This window comes from Equus quagga, chromosome 2, assembly GCF_021613505.1.
Source record: "Equus quagga isolate Etosha38 chromosome 2, UCLA_HA_Equagga_1.0, whole genome shotgun sequence".
Taxonomy (NCBI): Eukaryota; Metazoa; Chordata; class Mammalia; order Perissodactyla; family Equidae; genus Equus; species Equus quagga.
In genome coordinates, this window is record NC_060268.1 from 138,751,367 (window position 1) to 138,771,723 (window position 20,357).

The 20,357-nt window shown below is 35.9% G+C and overlaps 1 long non-coding RNA gene across 1 annotated transcript; it reads right to left on the reverse strand.

Annotated features, from left to right (window-relative positions):
• Positions 1-1,387: 1,387 nt before the first annotated feature.
• LOC124236001 (uncharacterized) lies at positions 1,388-20,226 on the reverse strand. Its single transcript, XR_006887619.1, has 3 exons — positions 20,170-20,226; positions 12,326-12,401; positions 1,388-1,597 (listed from the first exon to the last, which is right to left on the reverse strand). It is a non-coding gene; the product is annotated as an uncharacterized LOC124236001 (long non-coding RNA).
• Positions 20,227-20,357: the final 131 nt, after the last annotated feature.

A 20,357-nucleotide genomic window follows, 5' to 3' on the forward strand; every position in this document is an offset into this window, starting at 1 on the left:
AATGGCACATGTGCATGTGTGTGCATATGTGCATGTGTGTTTGTGTGTGTATTCAGGTCAGGTCACACAAAAAGAGAGTTGGAACCACATCTGTCATAAACGGGTATAAGATAATATGTAAAACTGAAAAATCAAGTTTAAGCATATTTTATGTATATATGAAAGGAAATAGAAGAAATAGTTGTAAGAATTCAAAGTAGTTGCTTCAAAGGAGCAAAACTCAGAGGTGGGGCAAAGTTGTGGCTAGGAAAATATCTCATTTATTTTTTAAACTTTGTGGTATTATTTGATTTTAATAAATATACAGTTTTGCTTTGATATAAATTTTTAAATGCTATGGAATAATAACCATAGAAAGGTGAAAGCTTTGCCTGTTTTTCTGATGCTTATACATAGCCAAGAAAACAAAAGAGATAAAGGAGAAGGAAGGAAACAAAACAAAGCAAAACAAAAACAACTGGATGTAGTAGCAGGTAGAAACTTATGGTCAAGATCGAGACAATGGCACTGCATCTCTGAAGGATCGTTTTGAGAAGGGAAAAAGAACAAATGTAGCATAAATATTTTCAAATTGCAGTTTTAGAGACCCATGCCAGCTTTCAAGTCCCCTGGAGCTGCACGGTGCAGTATGGTAACCATTAGGCACACGTGGCTATTTAAAATAATTAAATTTATATAAAATTTTAAATTTTATCCTCACATTAGCCACATTTCATGGCTCAAAAGCCATGAATGGGTTCTGGCAACCTTCTCAGAGAGCAGAAATAAACATTTTCATCATTGCAGAAATTCTGTTGGAAAGCACTGCTCTAGGTTTTGCTGTTTTTAAGTTGAATTTGCACTGAGACTGTGCCCTGAAGACCCCTATTTTGAAGAGAAATGAACAAACCTGCCAAAGCATCGATGTCTTCATAAAACCAAATACATTCATCTCATCTAGAAACAAGTTGGGTAGTCTAAACCTGAACTGGGACTACTTCATTCAGATTCTACAGATATTTGTTGAATACCAACTGTGTGCTGGGCAGTGTACTGGCTACTAAGAAAACAATGTTGTTCAAGATACTCAAAATCCGGAAGAGTAATGTCAGCAAAATGATGGTTTAGGAAACTCCAGACCTCGGTTCACTACAGAAACATCAACTTAACAACAAAATAGAGTCCAAAAAGTCTTTATGAGCTCTTGAGAAATCAGGTAGGAAGATACAGCACCCCAGGCAAGCTCAAATCCAAGAACAGCCACAGTGAAACAGGTATGAAAAGCTGTTTCATTTTAACCATGTCCGCTGCTCCCCTAAGCTGGCACAGCTTGTGATTGGGAAGAAAAGCCCAAATTGTGGCTTCTCCTTTGGGAAGGAAAATGAAGAGCAGAATGTACACTTAATGTTCTAGATTTTGGGGGAGAGGGGATGCTAAGGGACTGCTTTGTCTCTCACCTGATTCGGGGCACTGACAAGGAACTGGCATACTTTGGGTGCCTGGGGGCTGCAGAGAACAAAAGAGAACTCAGCAGACTGTGGTTGAACCTGTAATACTATGATAGAAACCACCACAGTCTGCGACGATCAGAAGTAAGCACCCAGCTCGAGTCTTGCCCCTGGGGAGAGAAAGAAGAGAGTAGAGCATGAGTCCAATGTTCTTGCTTTGCAAGTGCTGCTTGAGGGACTGGCCTGTGTCTCATCTGATGTAAAGCACTGACAGGTTTATCTTGGATACCTGTGGGATGCAGAGAGCTAAGTGGCTTGAGACAGAGCCAAAAAACCCCATCAAACCTCTCTAATTGGGAAATTACATGCACAAACCTAGAGAAGATGGATTCTCAAAAAAGATTTGAAAGGTTCCCAAAATCTCTAGCTGGGATGATTGGGAAAGGTCTTTCTCTGTATGAAACCAGTCCATCAGACTTAGAGAGGTGGCTGGTTTTTTTCAAATATGTGGATCCCAACAGAAAGTTACAAGACACGTGAAGAAATAGGGAAACATGGCCCAGTCAAAGGAACAAAAGAAAACTCCAGAAACCGATCCTAAAGAAAGTAGTACGGTACAGTATTGTTAACTATATGCACATTGTTTTAAAGCAGATCTCTAGAACTTGTTCATCTTCCTTAACTGAAACTTTATATCCATTGAACAACACTGTCCAATTTCCCCCTCCCCACCAGCCCCTGGACACCGCAATTCTACTTTTTTGCTTCTAAGGGACTAACTACTTTAGATATATCTATCATATAAGGTATTTAAAGGTAGATTTCATGTTACATGTGTTTTACCACAATAAAAAAAAAAGGGAATTAAAAACAAGATACTCAAAATCCATCTGGGCTTTGGACAATTAAATAAGACTATATGATATTGTTAGAAACAATGTGATTAGAGCTATTATAGGACACTACAGCGTGATCCAGGAGAATAGAGGAGCATGTAGCTAACGTCCAATGGCTGTCAGGATCATCAGGAAAGGCCTTCCAGAAGAACTGATATCAAAGCTAGGAATGAAATACTAGTGGTACTTTCCACATAAGCATGCAGGTTTAGAAAATGAGATAGTATTTCAGACAAAAGAAAGAGCATGTGAGGGCAACAGAAATGGCAACAGAAAGCAGGTTTTACTCTGGAGTGGAAAGGTATAGGATGGGGGAATGGGGAATCAAGAAGGAGAGAATAAAGAGAAAAACTTTGCAAGAAGTTGTAATCAGAGTCCATACCATGCAGGGACTAGTAAAATATTTAAAGAGTATGGTCTCCCAAGCTTTCACCTAATAGACTGTAACTTTCATATTTGTTTTAGTCACACCTTGAACAATATTCTCCATGTCATATACAGTGTGTATTAGATATTCAATAAATACGCATTTAAAGACAACAAAATAATGTAAATACATTATCAGATTTGCAATTTAGAAAGTTCTACCTACATTTAGGAAAAGGGATTGTAAAAGGCTATCATAATGTTAACTTTGAACAGTCTTTGCACTTGCATCTGAAAAGAGTGACCATAATGCCATGTATAACACAAGGCATACTATACACCTGGTAAGGCTAATGTACATATCTCTAACTACAGCTAAATGTGTGCATGCATGTGTGTGTATAAAATATGATTATGATATTAGCATAACAGTATTTTCATGATGTATTTGTATATTTCTCCTCTGTTGACAACTTTATTATCAATTCCTTGCAAGATTTCTATAACACACTTTACATTATATAAGGTAATTAGTGAGTTGGGGCCAAGAGAGTAAAGATATGCACCCTCAGCACATTCTTAGTGACTTCTTACATAAAAAGTTTAGGGCCTGATGGTACATCAACAAGGGAGAGTTATCAGTTAAACGAAATATCCATTAGACTGGGAACAGAAGTTCCAACAAAGGCACAGACTGCATTAACAGTTGGATGGGCATTAGCTGTGACATGTTTGTCCTTGATATTCAAAGATAATAGCCAGTGGATTATGATAGTCTCTCCACATGTGAACATATTTGGAAAAACCAAAAGTGTATGACCAGCTGCTCACAGGTGAAAGCTCTATGGAGCCTTTCATTTTTGGCAGCTCAACCTCTTTGACTCATGCCTTACATATGCCATTGATTGGGAAGATGTACAGAATCCCTTATTGTTTTACACCAGTCCAATCGACTTGCTGCTGTTTCCCACTACTGCATGGCTGTGTCAAAGGGTTTGCATGCTGCCTCAGGGGTTACAACTGTAAGCTCAATAGAAGATCACTTTTAAGTACAGCATCAATTGTGACTTTCAGAAAAACTGTTTGAGAGCCACAGCATATATGACTGGAAGAGATGACAAATTTTAAACAAAGTTTTTTATTTTTTATTTATTTATTTTTTTGAGGAAGATTAGCCCTGAGCTAACATCTGCCGCCAATCCTCCTCTTTTTGGCTGAGGAAGACTGGCCCTGAGCTAACATCAGTGCCCATCTTCCTGTACTTTATATGCGGGACGCCTACCACAGCATGGTGTGCCAAGTGGTGCCGTGTCCACACCCGGGATCTGAACTGGCGAACCCTGGTCCGCCGAAGCGAAACGTGCGAACTTAACCGCTGCACCACCGTGCCGGCCCAGTTTTTTATTTTGTAGATGAGAAAACATAAGGTTATAGAATTTAAATTGATACATAGTAATTCTACATTGGTTAGTAACACATGTGAGGCTGGTATTCTTTCCAATATACAAGATCGTTATTAGAATAGTCCAGTGGCAACAGCATTCTTTCTTTTCCTTTTCTTTTTCTTCCTTTATCCTGTCTTTCCTTCTTTCATTTTATGTAAGCAACAACTCACTTGTTAATTCATTTATTTAGAATTTTTTTCCAAGTATTAGCATGTTCCAGGATCACTTCTAATTTCTAAGTATATAGAAATATAAGTTATAACCACAGCTTTAAAAATGATAGCTAAGGTTTTAGAACAAGATGGTATAGATTCACTTTTCCTGGTTCCTTCTCTCTAAATATAATTGTACCTTGGAAATTACTTAACAGAGAACAGTAAGAGGAATCTGAAAGCTGAAAAGAAGAATGTGTACAGTCTAGAGAGTGCAGGATTTGGGGAATGCAAACATGGTGAGTTCCCTGGATTTTCTTTTCATCTCTCATATACCCTGGACTGGGCAATGGAGAAGCCTACAACAAAGAATAACCAACAGGCATAGAAGAAAAGAAGGGGAAAAAAGAGAAAACCTGCTCTTTGTGACCAAAGGACTGGGAAAGTAGAAGCCCAACATAGACCTAGTGGGGAACCTTAAGTACTTCTCCACAAATGGGACCTCTGCTGATGATCCAATTCACCAATAGCAGTGGCAGCAGCAAAACCTCAGCCATCCCAGTCCCTGCTCCACAACTCAGGCCAAGTGAGTGGTGTCATTTCCCCAGCAGCTGCAGAAGCAAAGTTCTACCTATCCTATACCCCAGTTCAGAACCAGGGCCCAGAGAGTGGTCCTTTCTCTTGGCTACTACAATAGCAAACCCTGTGACTCCCTGTCTTCCACCCAGTGGAATAAGGGTACTAGGTTCACTGGCTTCTTGCCTCACCCCAGAAGACTGCCCAGTGACCCCAGAGATGGCACCAGTAGGGCTTGAGCAGGAGTCCCAGCAGTACCAGAAAACAAAGCAGACAAGAATAACATTGCAAGGGTTCAGAAACTAAACTTTCATGGGAGTTAAAGCTTAGAGAAACATACTATAACTTACACACTAATACAGGGCAACTGCCTGCTAAGATAGAATACTTAGATAGGGACAAGAGTCTCCTAACAAAATAAACAAAATGTCCATGATAAGATAAAATATCACTCATGATAACAAGAAAGAGGAGAAGCACAATTTAATGAGAAAAGACAATCAACAAATGCCAATATGGAGATGGATCTGATAGTGGAATTATCTGACAAGAATTCTAAAAGCAATTGTCTTAAAAATGCTTTAGAAATCAATTACAAATTCTCCTGAAACACATGAAGAGAAAATCTCAGCAAAGAAATAGAAGTTCTATAAAAGAACTAAAAGGAAATTATAGAATTGAAAACTACAATAACTGAAGTTAAAACCAAAAATCTCATTGGACATACTTAAGACAGTGTCAATGACAAGTATAAAATGACTGAACTTGAACACAGATCAACAGAACGGATTCAACCTAACTAACAAAAAAAATATTAACAGAGGGGGCCGGCTCCGTGGCCAAGTGGTTAAAGTTCTGCATGCTCTGCTTCGGTGGCCTGGGTTCATTGGTTTGAATCCCAGATGCGGACCTGCTCTACTCATCAGCCATGCTGTGGAGGCATTCCATGTACAAAGTAGAGGAGGATTGACAGGACTGTTAGCTCAGGGCTAGTCTTCCTCAAGCAAAAAAAAATAAAAAAAGAGAAGGATTGGCAATGGATGTTAGCTCAGGGTGATTCTTCCTCACCAAAACAAAACAATTTAATACAAGAAATAAGTATCTTTGTACGCCTTAATAAGAAATATTGATATCTGGATATCTAAAACTGCCAAAATAACTGACAAAAATTCCAGTAAATCAGTACTTGTAAAATGACACAGTGCATTGTGACACTGAAATAATGGAAACCTATATTGTAATCACCATGATTTTTCAAAATTTTTACTTACTTGGAAACTAAAATAACTGTCCAAATTCTATTGTTTTTTGGACATGGTGTATCTATGTGATACAAAGAGACACGTAAAGGGGAGACTGCCAGGAGTGACTTGAGTTTTAACTTTATTTTATTTTTTGCTGAGGAAGATTTGCTGAGTTAACATCCATGCCAATCTTCCTCTATTTTTTAATATGTGGGCCACCAGCACAGCATGGCCACTAACAGAGCAGTGTAGGTCCATGCCTGGGAAATGAACCCAGGCCCCAGAAGGAGAGCATGCCTAACTTAATTAACCACTAGACCACTGGGACTAGCCTGAGTTTTATTTTTTAATACATTTTATTTAATGGAAATATAAAGTTACTTGAAGATTTATGACTTTTTTCTCATAATCATGTTTTTTCATGCAAATTTTTCAAAAAGATTAGTAATTTCTGTAACAATACTGTAATATTGAGGAGTAAATGGATATGAATAAAATGGGGAGGAACACCAAACTATGTCTTTGTTCTTTCTCTTGCTTTTCCAAGCTGCCCACTTCCTGCACCTATGAGACACTAGCTGTCCCTGGGTGAATCTTGATGGCTGCTGAGTAGTAAAAACCAAATCAATTTAGCGCTTAGCTTAATCAATGAAGGGAAACAGATAACTCATCTTGAACTGAAAGGGAAAGATTTATATAGATAAGGTGAAATTATCTCCCATGAAAATTAGAGGAAAGCAATGGGAACAATCTAAACATGATTATAAGTGCAACAGATACATAAAACTGAGTTTGAGAATTAAAAACAATCTCTTTAGCTTTCAAGCTTTCATCATGGTGTTTTGGTTCATTACTGTCAGAAAACAAAAAGTAAGAAGCTGGAGCGTTGGATCATGATTAGAAAAGATTTAAAAGGCTTTCATGGGCATTTACTCCTAGTGAGATATCCTTTCTCACGAGGGTCTTGCAATTTAGTTCTGATGGTCCGTGTCCAAATTGCATGGATGCTGAGCATTGTTACAGGAATGACAGACTGAAATAGGGAATTGAACATGGTGTAAGTCAGAATCTATCCATCTGGAACTAGCAAATCAAGGCAAGAATTGCTGTATGATCTGCAATTTAAATGCTAAACATGAAGATTCTTCCTAAAACAAGATATAGTATGTTGAGCTGAAAATTCCAGCAAAGCACAGCTGTAGCTAACAACAGACTATCAGTGACTTTTGGAATCATAATTTGTAGAAAAGTAGTAATAGCTTTATGAGCTAAATGCTAAGTCTCTGAAAAAATGTTTCTTAATTCTTGTTTTAGTGAAACACAAAATTAGAGTTTTAAGTTTACTGATCAAGTTGACATTGAAAAATGAATGATAGGAAACTGTGAAAGTTAAAGACTGTAAATCATGTTAAACTTTAATGCAACTGGAAGAGATATAGTTTATTGGAAAACAAGACTAATCCATGTTGTATACATTTACGTATTTATTGAGTAATTACATGACAGACTCTTCAAAATAATTTCTGAAGTTATTCATATTCTGGCTTTATTTAAATATGACTCCCAAAAGGGGCTGGTGGGAATGGAAACTAAAATGTTAATAATATCCACTATGTGCCAAACACAGGTCAAGATATTTTCCAAAAATTATTTTATTTGGTTTTTCACAAGAAACCTGCTCATCATTATCCCAATTTAATAAATGAGAAAATTGAATTCTTGATTTTACTTAATTGTCCCAAGGTCACATATGTACTGGGCAGTTGAACTGAGATTGAACTTGAATCTCTTATTACAAACACCATGTTCTTTGTATTTTGCCATGAATTATGCAATAAGAAACCTGATTTTCAGCATCTTCAGGGGACAACTAATTTTGTCTGATGCAATATGCCTTTCTCAGCTAAGGTCAGGCTCTGAAGTACATTCCCTATTCTACTCACTTTTTCTACAAAACATTTAGAGAAAATATAGTTGAAGATATAAAATGTTGAAAATGCTGGTCATTGGAGTTCTGTAATCGAAGGATGTTCATAAATCTATTTGTACTAAGATATGCCCTCTCCCAACTGTTTTAGGGTCTGAAATTTTTAATAAAGTTTTAAAAGTTTCAGAAAGCATAAATATAAGGTATATATACACTGCAGCATATAGGCAGAACAGGACAAAAGAAAACAACTTCAAATCAATTTTAAAAACATTTACCGAGAAAAAGCTAGAGAGTAAGATGCTGATGGCATGAGGAAAAACAGACCTTCCCCAAAGGCTGAATTTTATTGCCCAAAACCTCTCAGGTCTAATTCCAATTAGTGCATGCAATAGAAAGAGCTGACTTCGGTATTAGATAGATTTGTTTTAGGTTTAGCTCTGCAATTTACTAGCTCCGTGGGCTTCGTTAAGTTACTTTGGTTAAGCTTTTCTGAGCATCTGTTTTCTTTCTATTAATTTGAAATAATAAAAGTTAGTTCAAACTTTCAGCTATAAAATAAATAAGTAGCGGGGATATAATATACAGCATAGGGAATATAGTCAATAGTAGTGTTACAACTTTGTACGGTGATGGATGGTTACCAGACTTATAGTGATCATTTTGTAATGTATATAAAGGTCAAATCATTATGTTGTACACCTGAAACTAACATAATATTTTATGTCAACTATATATCAATAACAAAAAGTGCAGAGAGTTTTTGTGTGGCAACTAAATGATAGAATATTTATTCTTTTAAAAATTTAATATAGTGTCTTTGGATTAGTAAATATGAATTTCATCCATCCAGTACAAAATTTCCACAGATGCCACATTTAAGGATGAATTGATCATTTCATTTTCTAAATTTCAAAATATGCACCTCAGTCTAGAATTTGTTGTTGCTTCTTTCAAAATGCTAAGATTAGCTCCTGAAACTTTCAGAGAGGGTAGGTTTTCTTACATTTTTATGAAGGAAAAAAATAACTAAGTGTGTCAGAGCAAATTATCTAGCTTTGTCAATATATTACTGTGTCCTATTAATGAAGTATTTCATCTTTGTGTCTACTTTCTTTGAAAAAAAGTACGGTTATTGTGTCAAATTCTTTGATTTGAATATAAAATTTGTTCTGGAAGTCTAACTGGCCCACCTCTATGTTTGTGTTTAACATATTTATCTGGAGAAAGAAGAGTTTATGGGCCTAGAGTTCGGTCTCAATAGTTCTAGAGAATTCCCGAGGAAACTTGGTGATGTCTGGTTCAGTGTCTCATGGAGTAAGGGTACTAAGTCTTCTCTGAAAATTATTGGCAGCCAACCTTTGAAATATATAGTGGTAAAAATAAAAATAAATTTTAAAAAACAGAGACAAAAACCATAATCCATACTTTCCAACCTAATTCAATGCAATCCATAAAAAATATCCCAGAAAGGTCTTTTGGCAGAAAAAGACAAGTCATTCCTAAAACGTATATGGAAATGCAAAAGACCCAAAATAGCCTAGTCATTTTTGTAAGAAAGACTAGACAGATAAAGTTAGAAGACTCACACTTCACAATTTCTAATGTACTATAAAGGTGCAATGATCAAAACAATGTGAATAAAAATGTTGATCAATGAAACAGAATGGAAAGTCCAGGAAATACAATGCATTTATGGTCAACTGATTTTTAACAAAAGGTGCTAAGACAATTAAATGAGGAAAGAACAGTTTTTTTGTGGTGTTTTGGTTTTTTTGAGGAAGATTAGCCCTGAGCTAACATCTGCTGCCAATCCTCCTCCTTTTGCTGAGGAATACTGGCCCTGAGCTAACATCCGTGCCCATCTCACTCTATTTTATATGTGGGACACCCACCACAGCATGGCCCACCAAGCAGTGTCATGTCCACACCCGGTATCCAAACCAGTGAACCCTAGGCCACCGAAGTGGAACATGTGAACCTAAATGCTGTGCCACTGGGCTGGCCCCAGGAAAGAACAGTTTTTTGACACGTGTTGTAATAATTGGGTGTCCACACACAGAAAGATGAATTTAAACTCTTACCTCACGCTGTACACAAAAATTAACTAAAAATTAATCATAAATGTAAATGGAAGAATTAAAACTAAAATCTTTGAGAAGACAACATAGAAAAAACATTTCATAGCTTCAGTTAGGCAAAGTGTTCTTAAACAGTTTAAAAGACACTGTTAAGAAAATGAAAGACAAGCCACAGGTTGGGAAAAAATATTTCCAAAACATATATCTGATAAACAGACTTCTATGTAGAATAGAAATAACTCTTACAACTCACTATTAAGGAAATAACTATTGGGGCTGGTCTGGTGGTGCAGAGGTTAAGTTTGAACGTTTCACTTCAGCGGCTCAGGGTTCGCAGGTTGGAATCCGGAGTGCGGAGACGCCAACACTTGGCAAGCCATGCTGTGGTAGGCGTCCCACATATAAAGTAGAGAAAGATGGGCCTGGATGTTAGCTCAGGGCTAGTCTTCCTCAGCAAAAAGAGGAGGATTGGCAGCAGTTAGCTCAGAGCTAATCTTTCTCAAAAAAAAAAAAACCCAAATTTTTGTTTTAAATGAGCAGAATATTTGAATAGATATTTCATCCAAGAAGATACACAAATGGATAATAAAGATATGAAAACATAGCTATCATAATTAGTCATCAGGGGAAAATACGTGTTAAAACTACAATGAGATACCACTTTACACCCACTGGAATGGTTCTAATCAAAACTACTGAGCATACCATGTGAAGACATGGAGAAATTGAAACTCTCTTATACTGTAAGTGAGAATGTAAAATGGTAGCACCACTTTAGAAAATACCAAAACATAAACTTACCATGTGACTCAGCAATTCATTACTAGGTATCTACTCGAGAAATGTAAACATATGTTCAAAGAAAAACTTTTAAGGGAATCTCACAGCAACATAATCGTACAAGTCAATAACTAGAAACAATCTAATTTCCATCAACTGGGGAAAAGGTAAACTGTATGTGGTATATCTACACATTGGAATATATTCCTCAATAAAAAAGAACAAATTACTGATATGTGCTACAGCATGGATGATCCTCAAAACATCGTGCTAAGACAAAGAAGCCAGATGCAAAAGAACTACATACAGTATGTTTCTCGAGTGTCCAAAAAAGGCTAGACTACAGAGACAGAAAAAATATATCCCCTTGGTCTGGACCTGGGGTAGGAACAGGGATTTACAGCAAACAACAAAATGGATCTCTTAGGGGTGAAGAAAATGTCTTAAAATTGATTGTACAACTTTATAACAAAATCATTGCATTTACATTTAAAATTGATAATTATAATTCACATGAAATTCATACTTCAATAAAGCTGTTTTAAAAAGTAAGCAAACCAGTGGGAATTTGTTATTCCCAGAGCAAGACTGAAAACACACACACCACACACACACACACAGAGTAAAACCAGAGGATAAATTCATTTGTTGATAAAAGCAAAAATATTTTTTTCATCAAGAGTTTGAGTCCCTATGAACACTTTTTGATCAACTATTTGTATTGTCTGCCATATGATTAATTTACTGCATAGATGTTCCAATCAAATATACAATTTGCTTTCACGCATTAAAACACCTACACAACAGGAATAATTATTTATTGTTTTAAATAAAATTTTCATCATATATTTTGTGATGCTAACTAATGAAAAACATCCTAAAAAGTTACCATTACCAAATGTAATTTTTTTTAATTTATCAGGTTAAATTATGTAAATTCTAAGGTCTTGCCTCAAGAATATTTGAAACATAGAAAAGAATATCCATTAGTTAATGGTCTAAAGTGATATAAACATAGAAATAGTTCTATGTTTAGGAAGGTAGAAAAGAGGAGATATTTTTGAAGGTTATATCACAATAATGAACAAAATTTAATACATGCTTAAGCATCCTTTGATGATGTCCTGGCACATGTGCTTTATTTACCTGAACCATTATTGCTTTAGCCTCTGAATTAATAAATATCACAATGGAATTACATTTTAGTAATCTGTCAGTGACTGTGACATGGGAAGTAAAAAAATCAGTGAACTCTATAGAGAAAAACAGCTGGTGTTAAAATTCTAGGAGAAAATTAAATAGATTTTAAAATATTACTTTTTAGTTAATATTTATGGTGTAAGACATACAAAGACACATATGAAGACATACGTCAAGATGGATTGATATAGACAGAAAAAAAGATGTAAATATATATATGAATATACATACCTATTTATATATAATGTTTTATTCATTGAATTTCCCACAACTCATTTAGATGACCTTGCCACGGGGTAGAGAAGATCTGGAAATACAACATCAAACCTGAAAATAACGCTGGGAGAGCTGGACAAGCCAAACGGAAGTTTCTATGCAACTGGAAATCAGTCCCAAAAGAATGATATGTTGTTTTTAATGTTTTATAAAGCACTGGAAGTGCTTTTTCTACAGACAATTGCAAAGATATGTCTTATCTCATCACTTATATTTACTTAATGCTCTATGAATCTCAGATGAATCTGCCCCCATAATCACCTCATGCATCCCAGTAAAACAGTTGATGCTCCATTTGAGTGCTAATGTAAGTACTATTTTCAGAACCATTTCACATGTGCTACAATATAAATGCTTCAAAATGAGTGAGGACATTTTCTATTTCCAGGAACACATGCTTTACTTTTTTTACTTTCCACTTGTTCAATGACTGAATAGATGTTTCCATCTTAATAATGAAAATATACTGCCCATATCAATTACATGCTTAAGCGAATTGGTTTTACTTCCTTGCTGGCTGTGTTATTATTCTTTGCAACAGAAGAAAATGGGTTGAACAACACAAAATTTCTATATGTAATTTATGGAGGGCATTAGAGTTTGATGAGCTGAAAATAAGCACTCTTTAAATTCATAAACACATACATATTACACATTTGCAACTTCTTTCCTGCAAATGTGACATTTTTTAAACTCTGGACTTTTTTTTACCCTGTTGGTTATGTTGAAATTAATGTAAATGTCAACTTTGTTTACATAAAGTACAGGATATAGATGTTTAATATACCTAAAAGTTTATTTGAATCATCACTGTCCAATTGAACTTTCTTTCGATGGAAATGTTCTAAAATTTGCACTGTCCCATATGGTAGCCATTAGGCATACATTGCTATTCAGCATTGAAATGCAGCAAATAAGACTTAGAAACTAAACTTTTAATTTTATTTAAATGTAATTAATTTAAATTTAAATTTAAATAGTTACAAGTGGCTTGTGGCTCCTGTATTGGACAACATAGAAAGAGAGAAAACTTAGAATCATACATTTTTATTGATCTATAGTAATTTTCATTGGAATTTTAGGTCAGATCTCTTCAAATCAGAGCCAAGTGGAGGGTTAAATAAAGTTTGCAACTTCATGCAGTGTGCTGTCTAAAATCATAGCATTCAAGTTAACTTGTAGCATGTCATTTTGATTTGCTATTTATTGTTTGATCCTTTAATGATCTGATCTTCAGTTTACCCTAACTATATTTAAATTTAGAAGTAAAGTTAGGTCATTTAATATATTTGGACTAGCTTTTATTCAAAAGCAATAGTTCCATGGGAATTTTTGATCAATAGATCAAAGTTACCTAAATCCTCAAACATAAACACATTGATAGTCACTCCTCATCACTCTAATCAAATGTGCCTTTTAGAAAATGTCATTTATTTTCCCCACTGTATCAGATGTGTAGAATATTTAGAAGGTGTTAAAAAATAGATCCATCAAGCAGAAAGGACTCTTAATAGTCAAGCAAGAAGATCATTTAGGGGAAACGTTTCTCATTAGATGAGAAGTACGGGCATAATAGAAAATTGCAACAGAGCTTATTAAAACTTTAATTAGTGAAAACTACTGATTTGAGAGTTAGCGTGAATGTACTCTAGTGTATTCTGCCAAAATTTTCCTAAGAATTTTCTGTATTATATATCTCCATTTCTTTGCTTTAATGCTTCTATATAATCTGCTTTATATTTGCTCTATATATTCTGGCTTCTAAAGTTCTAACCACTTTATCTAACATCTTTTACAACAAATACTAATAATCACCATGTTGCTAAATCCAATCAATAATTTCCATCCTATCTTACTTGACCTCTCAGCATGATTTGTCATGATGATCTCCCTCTTTTTGGAAATCTTCTTGTCCTTTGTCTATAGCTTATCACTTGATTGTTATTTCCCTTACCACTGTAGACTTTTCCCTTATTAAAAATCCATCCTTTCTCCATAAATCCATAACATGTCAGACATACTCAACTATATTGGTTCCACCAGTGTTTTCTTTTTCACTCTAGGAATTAACACTTTCCTATTCTAGGAAGTGGCATCCATCTCCATGGTTTCAATCGTCTATATATCTATAAGCATCAAATGTATATTTCCAGTTCTGATCTTCTTTCAAGCTCCAAATCTACTTGTCCATGTGTCTTTTTAAAATGTTCACTTCGATAGCTAAAACATCTCTAACTAGTAGGTCAACAGAAACAAGTTAAGGATCTTTCTCTGTTATTCCTCAAACAGGATTCTATTCCAACAATCACTGAATAAATTGCAACACAATTCATCCAGTTGCACAGTCAGAAAACTAAGTATCTTCTTTAAGACACAGTTTGCAACTCCAACATATCCAGATCTGCTCAATCATAAAATCAATGGATTATTCTGCCTAAATACATCAAGTTATAATAAATCTCCATTGCCACTTCACCAAACAGAATCATACAAACCAAAAATGGTCTCATCTTTCACTAAGACTACTAGCATAATATCATTTCCCAGTCCTTTTTTTCACTCAGAATTCAGGTTTAATTTTACTATACTGAAATCTTATTTGCTATCTAATTACTGAGAAAACTTCAATAGTTTTCTGTTACTCTTACGATAAAACCAGCATCCTTGAAATGGCCTATTAATGGGGCCGGGCCCATGGCCGAGTGGTTAAGTTCCCACACTCCATTGCAGTGGCCCAGGGTTTCACTGGTTCGGATCCTGGGTGCAGACATGGCACTGCTCGTCAGGCCACATTGTGGCAGTGTCTCATATGCCAAACTAGAAGGACCTGAAACTAAGATATACAACTATGTACCAGGGGAATTTGGGAAGATAAAGCAGAAAAAAAAAGTGGCCTATTAAGACCTTCCAAAAACTGCCCCTTATATAATATGCATATAACAAATTATTATTAATTGCTTACTATTAGTTATAAGCAAAAATATACCCAACTCTTGCCCTCAATAAGCTTGCTGATTAGAAAGGGAGAAAGCTATCAACCAAACAATTCTACAATCAAATGTAAAATGCAACTGTGACCAGTATTATAAAGTCCCTAGAGCTTTGTGAACCTATGATAATGGGGTTGATCTAGGCAAATAGGTGAAAGAATGCTTGATCAATGTCTGAAAATTTTGAGCAGAAATCTAAAGAAGGATTGAGTTAACTAAATGAAAAAAAATTTAAAGGACTTCTCCACTAGAGTACATCATCAAAGTTCAAAGTATATAGAGGAGATTATTTTGATTCTTTACAGACAGAAAACATACTTTGTACGTTTCTATTAATTTAGATTTATTAAGATTCATTTTATGAATCATAACATGGGCTTATTTGTTTAGTGTGCACTGGAAAAGAATGAATATTCTGCTGTTAGGTGCAGTGTTCTAACAAATATTGTAAAGGGCTTACTGAAATCTCCACTATGACTATAGATTTATTTCTCCTTGCAAGTCAGCCAGTTTTTGATTCATGTATTTTGATGGCCTCTTATTAGGTGTGCATAAACACTTATGATGATTAAGTTCACCTGATGAATTGACCTCTTTATCATTATGAAATCACCTTTTTTATTTCTGGTAATATTTTTTCCTCTGAATATACAAGCATACCTCAGAGATATTGTGGGTTTGGTTCCAGACCACTGCAATAAAGCCAATATCGCAATAAAGCGAGGCACATAAATTTTTCGTTTCCCAGTGCATATAAAAGTTATGTTTACATTATACTGTATTCTATTAAGTGTGCAATAGCATTATGTGTAAAAAGACAATGTCTATAACAATTAAAAAATACTTTGTTACTAAAAAATGCCAACCATCATCTGAGGCTTCAGTAAGTTGTAATCTTTTCGCTGGTGGAGGGTCTTGTCCTTCATGAAATATCTTTGAAGCACAATAAAGCAAAATGCAACAAAACGAGGTATGCCTATATACTCAAATAACCACTCCCATTTGCTTTAAATTAGCATTAGCATGGTTATTTTTTCCATCCTTTTACTTTTGTCTTTATATTTAGTACATTTCTTATTATAAGTGTTTTGCTTCTGTATCCAATCTCATAATATTTGCCTTTTGTCTATTTAAAGTACTTACACTTAATGTAATTATTCATATAACTATCATTTTTCTATTTTTTATTTCTTTCGTCTCCTCTGTTTCCCTTCTTCCCTTTTCTTTGCCTTCTTTTGAATTAGTTGCATACTATTTAGAGTCTGTTTTATCTCTTTTATTGGCTTATTAGCTATAATTCTTTACTTTCTTATTTTAGAAGTTGTTTGTATTCGTTTCCTATTGTTACACTACAAATTACCATAATTTAGCATCTTAAAATAGCACACGTTTGTTCTCCCAGTTTCCATAGGTCAGGATTTCAGGCAGTTTCCATGGGACAGGATTTTACACTCCTCTCAGGGTGTTACAAGGTTGCAATCAAGATATTAACCAGGGGGTATTCTTTTCTTTTCGGGAGGCTCAATTAGGGAAGAATCTGCTTCCAAGCTTATTCAAATTGCTAGCAGAACTCAACCCCTTGTGGCTGGTTTAACTGAGGGCTTCATCTTCTTACTAGCAATCAGCTAGAGTCTATTCTCAGGTCCTAGGAGTCACCCACAGTTCTCTGCCACGTGATCCTCACCACGGGTAGTTCACAACATGCCCGTTTGCTTCCTCAAGGCCAGGAGAATCTCTCTCTCTCCAGTTTGCTATGGAGTATCATATAATGAAATGGTGTCATAGGAGTAACATGCCATCACCTATGCCTAATAAGTAGCCTAACCAACAGAATGACATCTCATCACCATTACTGTATTTCATCATTTAGAAACAAGACATAGGTTCCACCTGCACTCAAAAGGAAAAGATTTTACAAGGGAGCGACTCACTGGTGGCCAAAAAGGGTGAGTTGACATCATTGTTTAAGAGATTATAGTACACAGCTTTAATATCATAGTCTACTTTCACCTGATATACTTTACATCAACTATAAAGATATATAATTTACTTCCATTTCTTCTCTCTCACACTTTGTGTTACATTTTACTGTTGCATATGTTATAAATCTCACATCACATTTTTATTGATACAGTTCATTCATTAGTTTTTTAAAAAAGATTTAAATATTAAGTGAAATATATATATCTACTCATGCATTTACCATTTCTGGTGACTTTCATTCCTTTGAATACATTCAGATTTCAACCTAATGTCATTGTTCTTCTGCCTGATAAACTTCTTTCACATTTCTTGTAGTGCAGATGTGCTAATGATAAATTCCTTCAGCTTTTGTATAACTAAATGTATCTTTAGTCAACTTTCATTTTTGGAAGATATGTTTCCTGTGTATAAAAATCAAAGGTGACTTTTTGTTTTTATTTTAATAGTACTTTAAAGATGTTGCTCCCCTGTCCTGTCCCTTGCATTGTTTCAGACAAGAAATTTACTGTAATCTTTACCTTATTTTTGTTTTTCTGTACGTAACATGTCCCTGCCCTGCATCAGCTGCTGTTAGGTTTTTCCTTATCAATGGTTTTAAGCTATGTAATTATGACACGTATGCCTTGGTATGGTTTTCTTCATGTTTCTTGTGCTTGGGGTTTGTTGAGCTTCTTCGATATGTGAATTTATAGTTTTCATCAAATTCCAATATCTTTGGTCATTATCATTTAATTTGTTTTTGTCCTCTCCCCTTGCCTCTTGTTCAGGGCCTTCATTTACAAGTATATTTGGCTGTTTGACATTGTCCCACAGCTCACTGTTGCTTTCTTTTGATTTTATATTTTATTTTCTGTGATTCATGTTAGTTTCTTTTCTTTATTTTTTGGGTGGGGGAGATTGGCCCTGAGCTAACATCTGCTGCCAATCCTCGTCTTTTTCGCTGAGGAAGACTAGTCTGGAGCTAACATCCATGCCTATCTTCCTCTCCTTTATATGTGGGATGCCTGCCACAGCATGGCTTGACAAGCAGTGCATAGGTCCACACCCGGGATCCGAACTGGTGAAGCCTGGGGTGCCAAAGGAGAATGTGAGAACTTAACTGCTGTGCTACTGGGTCGGCCCCATTCATGTTAGTTTCTAAGGCTATGTCTTTTTTATTATGCCATGCTTAATTTGCAACTGATCTCATCTAATTACATCTATACATTGTAGTTTTCACCTCTACAAGATTTAGGTCTTTATTATGTTTCATATCTCTAACTTTTTAAAGTCTTTTATTGCGATCCATTTAAAGTGTAAATTGAATGGCTTTTTGTATAGAATTGTGCAACCTTCACCGTAATCTAATTTTAGAACATTTTCATTTACCCTCCAAAAGAAATCCCATGTCTATTTGCAGTCCCTTCCCATATGCTAGCAACCTCCCCCAACCCCCTGCCAGCCCCTAGCCCAGGACAATCACTAATCTACTTTCTGTTTGTTTAGATATGCTTATTCCAGACATTTCATATAAATGGAATCATACAATATGTGCTGTTTTGTGAGTGATTTCTTTCACATAGCATGTTTTCAAGGTTCATCCACGTTTTAGCATATGTATTAGTACCTTGTTTTCTTTTATTGCTGAAAAATACTCCATTGAACGGATGTAGATTTTGCTTTTCCATTCACCAGCTCATGGGCATTTGTGTTATTTCTACTTTTTGACCTTGTAAATAATGCTGCTATGGACATTTGTATACAAGGTTTTGTGTGCACGTTTTCATTTCTCTTGGATATATATCCCTGAGTGGAATTGTGGTTCATATACTAACTCTATAGTTAACATTTTGAGAAACTGTTAAACTCTTCTCTAAAGCAGATGCATCATTTTACATTCCCACCAGCAATACGAGCATTCTACTTTCTTCACATCTTTACCTTTTATTATCTTTTTTATTACAGCTCTGCTTATCTTTCTGAACATATGGAATATAGTTAGAAAAACCGGTTTAATGTCCTTGTCTGTCCATTCTAACAACTATTTCTCTTCTGATTCAGTTATTGATTTTTCTCCTCATTATGAGTTTTGTTTCCCTCCTTTTTTTGCAAGCTTGGTAATTTTTATTTGGATGCCAGACATAGTAAACTGTACCTTATTGGTTTCTGGAAATTTTTGTATTTCTATAAATATTATTGAACTTTGGTTTGTCATATATTTAAGTGACTTGTTAACAGTGGTCCACTTGGGTCTAGCTTTTAAGATTTGTTAGGTGGTATGAGTGCAGTGATCAGGCTGGAGCTAATTATTCCCTAGTACTAAGGCACAAACTGTCAGCGTACTCTACCCAGTGTCCCACGGATTACGGTTTTGCAGCCTGACTGGTGGAAACAGTCACTATTTCTGACCGAAACTGATCTCTAGGAATCTTTAAACATCTTTTCAGGGTCGTTTCCTCAAACACACGATGCTCAGTGGTCAGCTGAATACTTGACAAAGCTCCGCAGAACTCCGAGTTTCTCTCTGAGCAACTATCTCCTTTCTCCTACATTCTGCAGAGAACATTAGCTGCCTTTGTCTCCCCAGAACTTCAGCTCGAGCCCGTCAATTCAGGAAATGCGCTGCGCTCTGCTTGGGTTCTCTCTCCCAGCACCGCCTCCTGGAAAGTCTTCAAAGGCAGTAAGCTTTTTGAACTGATATCATTTGTTCCGTGTCTCCAGGATCACTGTTCTTCGTTAGTGAAGCACAGTGTTTTGGAAGACAGACCCAGTGTTGTCCTTCTACCTTAGCAGAATTTTCTTAAATACAGTTAATACTGAGAGTTTCCCCTAAAACCCAAAACTCACCGCAATACTTTTCCCACTTCCGCGTAGACAGAGAACCCAGCTGCCAAGCTAACCCCCAGCGAGGTCAAGCCGCACCTCCAGTTTCCAGCACCGCCCACACGCTAGCGCGCAGGAGCAGAACTCCTGCGCGCCCTCTTGGCCCAGCCATAACTGCGCCTGCGCCAAACAGCGGGGCGCGCCAATGCGCG